The sequence below is a fragment of the Poromitra crassiceps genome (assembly GCF_964638095.1).
Source record: "Poromitra crassiceps genome assembly, chromosome: 3".
NCBI classification, from domain to species: Eukaryota; Metazoa; Chordata; class Actinopteri; order Beryciformes; family Melamphaidae; genus Poromitra; species Poromitra crassiceps.
Genome location: NC_139625.1, coordinates 64651789 through 64657075, shown reverse-complemented (window position 1 = coordinate 64657075; position 5287 = coordinate 64651789).

The following is a 5287-nucleotide window of genomic DNA, read 5'->3' as shown; positions in this document are numbered from 1 at the left end:
CTGTTCATAGCCTAATGTACCCTGATTCTGTGTATATTTTGGCCCAGGTCTGAGTCGTAGATATTAGCATTTGCTTGGTAATTAATTTACTGATGAAAAGTAGAGGCTCACAAAACAGAGATAGCTCTGTTTTATGCATCATCTCCCAGTAGACTGGAGAGAAACGCTGTCTAATGATGTGCATAGGGGTTTAGGAAGCCTGTATGTGTGTGAGCATGACAGAGTGGGAGTGTAAGGAGAGGGAGATTGTGTGTATATGAGAGAGAGAGAGAGAGAGAGAGAGTGTTTGTGTGTGTGTGTGTGTGTGTGTGTGTGTGTGTGTGTGTGTGTGTGTGTGTGTGTGTGTGCGTGTGTGCGTGTGCGTGCGTGCGCACATGCGTGTGCACTTGTGTGCATGTGTGTTGGCATGTTTTAGATGCCATTGTAGAGATGTCAGTAATCAGCATTTATCTCTTTGTACGTTGACACATTAAAAGCACTGAACAGAACGCCTCCGTCTCACTTTCTACCTCATTCACGTTCCTTCTTTGATTTTGAGTTTTTGTTGATTTCCCCCCGAATTCTGCTACAATTACATCACACTGCCTTCACTTTCAAAATAGTACAATACAACATACGCTCCTGTAGTTTCAAAGTGTGCTCAGACAGTGGATCATCTTAATGTGAAAGAACAGTCACGGTGGTAAACAAATTCAAGTAGCCTACACCTCCTTTTGAAAGAAAATATTTGAAATCCATTCTCTACAAACCGCTGGCTTAGTCAATATAACCATTTATATTTGACTGTAAAAAAATCACGGGTATTTGTGAAAATATCAATATACCTAGGATAAACTCCAGAGTCTTTGAGGAGGAGAACTCTAGTTATCTGACTCCACAGAGATCATGGATTATAAACGTTGCCACATTTTGACTAATTTACTCTGTGGCCACTCCTGCTGCCAATTATATTAGGAGTGGTAGTGCCAATTAGCAGCTCCACAGGGCCAGATGCAGCACTTGACCAAAACAACAGTTACTAATCCAGCAGCATATAACATATTACCACACTTAGTCCCATTGAGACCAAAAAGTAATTTATCGGTCGTGCAGATGTGGGCAGGAAGGTGACTATAAACAGGTTGAGTGACAAAAACATGAGTCAAGTCAAGTTTATTTGTATAGCCCTAATTCACAAGCATGTCTCAGAGGGCTTGACAGAGAATATATCTAGCTAAGTCTGAGTACTATCAATAAACAGGACTGAACAATCTTATATTAGAGAGAGGGGGAATGGGGGAGGGAGAGAACAGGCCGTCTGTGTAAATAAGAATTTGTTCTTACTGACTTGCCTGTCTAAATAAAGGTTAAATAAAATAAATAAATAAAAGAGAACGGGAAGAAGAGAGAGAGCAGAACAAACAGGGGACAGTAGCTGGGTGATACGGTTGAAATCAAGATCACGATAATCACGGGTCAGTTTCGATACCAATGTATATCACAATATGGTTCATGTAAGCAAAGTCATGTTTAGTAATCCAATTATCACATTGTCATGTAATTGCCTGGCAATTGTCACATCATCATGCTATGATACCACTGAGGACATCTCAATGAGGCCATCTTAAATAAAGTGCTTCACTGCTGCTGTGAAGCAGAGGAGATGTCATAAAGTGACATAGCACTGGTTTGCATCAGTTGGGAAACACAAGCCCTTTCCAGTCTGTAATTTGCTAGCAGGGCATCGGGCCCTATCTTGGTGCGGGCGATATCCCCTATTTGCGCTTGCGCACCTGTTCCGCCATGCGCAAGTGTCCAGGTGTTTGCCAAGTTTTGCACACCCGCCCAGCAGCCGCTAAACGCATCCCCACCTCACGGGAGCATATTGTAATGATTTATACAGAAATCTAGCTGTTTAAAAGTGATATATTTGTCTGGGTAGACGTGACCTCCCTGTTTTCTAAGTTAAAACAGCCCCGAAATATGGTGGCGATGCATTTCTCGGCGGGGATGTGGAAGTGTTCACGGCACCTGCCGCAGGCGCAAATTAGAGTCGTGCCAAATCATCTGCGCCCCCAAAATGCCAGTGCAAACGGGATTTGGGCGGTCTTAAGCACCAGGATTATTCACAGGTGTGGCCAGGCAATGTCTGGGCGTTACATCAATAAAAGTAATCAGATTCCCGTCTCGCAATCGCTGTGTTTGCGCGAGGCATGCAATATGCTGTAATTCTCTCCATGCGTAAGAGTGGACTCACTCATGCAGAGGACAGAGAGAGATGGAGAGAGCTTGTTGACAGATCGTCTGTGGTGCCAACGACCCTCCGGGTTATGGGATAGGTGAAGGCGAATAGCCTATTGCAAGTAGGCTACAATGTCCTGATTGTCCAACAAGTTTTCTCAATTCAATTGATAAAAGTTTATCAGTGAATTATAGTTGATTGCCTCACTGAATTATCTGCTAATACCCAATTTTAACAGCAGAATTTGATGTCCTGGCATGGCACGTCCGTGCGTAATGACATATTCAAAATGCTTTTCAAAGCTCTTAGCGCAAAGTAATTGCATGCATGCTGACGATAGGAGAATGCCTCTGTCCCCACATTTTTGCGGCCAAACGCCTCGTTTGGCATGTGGCACACCTACCCCAGTACAATTATAACAGGCTTGCACTCCCCCAATTTGCATTGCACTCACAGCGTTAAACCAGTGCAAACGCTAAATTACCGCTTTTGCGACGATAGGGCCCATCATGTTTTGTGTGTCTCTCTGCCACCTGGCATTGCGTTTTGGCACTGAAGTAGCTGATAGGCTATATGGATTGTCAGTTTTTAAAGTTTTTTTATGGTTAACTCATTGAGTGCCAGCCACTTTTGGAGAACGGATGCTCCCAGTGCCAGAGTTTCAGAGCGTTTTCAGTGATTTCTCGAGGCCCACAGAATATTGTGTGATATTACTATGTAAACACTGAACACGCACAAAGAACGATGAGACTCTATTCTATCATCTGCAAAAAAAAGTTTATTGATCCCATTTTCCGTTCTTTAGTTATGAGCCGGAGAAGATAGCTTGATTCATCCAAAAACAGCAATTTTTTTCTAGAAGCTGAGATAATTGGCCTTTTGTGAAATTAAACATTTCAAGCACATCACTGACTCTGAAGCTAATCTTTTCTAATGTAGTCACACCTCAAAAATAATTTCCTTCAATAAAACAGTGAAGGCCAGGGAATTCTGTTTGGCAGAATAATATTTTTTAGCTACAACCAGCAGCGCTGGCCCCTGCGTGCGCTGCTGGTTGCAGCTTCTTGCTGGTCTTGATTTGCTGCTGGTGGGCATCGGATATTCTGGCTTGCGTTTGTCAATCCTGTCCTGCTGCCTGGGTCTGTCTGGGTGTTGTGTGCTGCTCTGCGTGCCCCCCCCCCGCCCCGCCCCGCCTCGCCTCGCCTCAACTGCACACTCCTCCTCCTGTCTGTGGTGGCTCTCTGCTGAGTTTGCTGTGCGCACAGTGAAGGGTGCTCGACATCCTGCTTTTTTACAGCGTTCCGCGTGTGTTTGTCACCGGCAACGATGCTTCCAGTTGAGAATAATAACAACTCCACGGTGTGGATGTGCGGATGTGCTGTCGCAACCGACACGGAGCGGCTCAATTGTGGGAGCAGATTGGCTGCTGCAGGCACAGCTGCAGTAACGTGCTTCAGCATATCGATGCATACGGATGCGATGCGATTTCCGTTTCCATAACGACTTCTTCTTTGTTTTTTCCTTGCCTTTCTGTTATGTGGAGAGCACTGTCGCCACCTAAGGGTTCGGTAAAATAGGTTATAGACCTCCAATAGCTACTATAGTTGTACAGGAGCTGCGGAAGGCTTTGATCGACGTCCCACCGTCAAAAAACGCATTGGACGTCGAAGGACGTCCGTGGCACTCTACGTCACTATTTAATTGGACGTCGAAGGACGTCCATGGCACTCAATGAGTTAATAATAATAGTTGTTAAGTGATTCACAATATGACGAATAGCCTTGCCATAATTCATAATACAGTACAAGACAATGAGATGCTGTGTATTCACCTTATGTAGCCCCGTCCACTTGACCCATTGTGTCATGACTATCTGTTCAAAACGCTGGCTGTTTTACCTGCTCAAAATGACTCACCTGGTAGGGGTGGGAATCGCTGAGTAGCTCACGATACGATATCGTCACGATACTTGGCCCTCGATAACGATATTATCACGATACAGCGATACTGCGATAATCGATATATTGGAAGACGATACATCACGATACCTGTGTAACTGAAGAGAAAAAAATACCCCTAAAAGGCTAGAAGCAGGTATTATGTATTTATTAGCAGAATTGACATGAACTCTCTGAGTTCACTCACTCACTCATACCATTTTCGATACCACGGAGGAAAAGTTACACATTAAGTCTTTTTATTATTATTATTAAAACAAGAAAACCTATATAACCTACCTACCTATATAATTTCTAAAAGTAGATATTAATGATCAAACATTTCCATTCATGTAGCCTACAGTATTTATGTTTTTGTTTCAACTACAAACATAAATAAACGTCAACTTGAAACTATGTTTCAACTAGCACACACAGCATAATATTTTAGCCTGTTTATTAAAAAATAAAAAATAAAAATAATAATAATCATATCGATACTTGGTGCCAGTGTATCGATAACGTATCGCAAGTGGAAATATCGCGATACCGTGAGTATCGATATTTTGTCCCACCCCTATCACCTGGTCAAACCTAGTTTGACTATGAGTCAGACTAGGTTTATGAGTCACTTCCTGTTAGTCTCTCAAGCCAGCCTGTCCCTTCTACATAAGGTGAATAATTTTGATGTGAACTACACACCTGTAAAGTTTCGTGACTGCATCTTGCACGGTTTTGACCCTATCACGTTCACAAAACGCCTTCTATGGCAGTTCCCGATACAGGTGTCTCCAGGACCACATTTTGCCAAGATGACGCACACACACACACACAGACTCACAAGGTGAAAACAATAGCCCGCTGTCGCGGCTGGTAACAATGAGTTCTACACCTGCCCCATTGCTCACACAGGAAAGTGCAGACACAGCACTATTATTCAGTGTGCCAGTAAGAGCTAACTTTACACCACAGCCGATGGTGGTAATTGGAGGTGTCTCCAGCAGTGAAATGACCTCTGCCACCCTGCTGCCAAAACCCTCCAGGAGAACCTGAGGAGCTGCTGGTCCTGCAGGTGCAGCACGACTTGTCAGCCTGCCACTGCTCATCACAGTAAGTCGTCTACACTTAC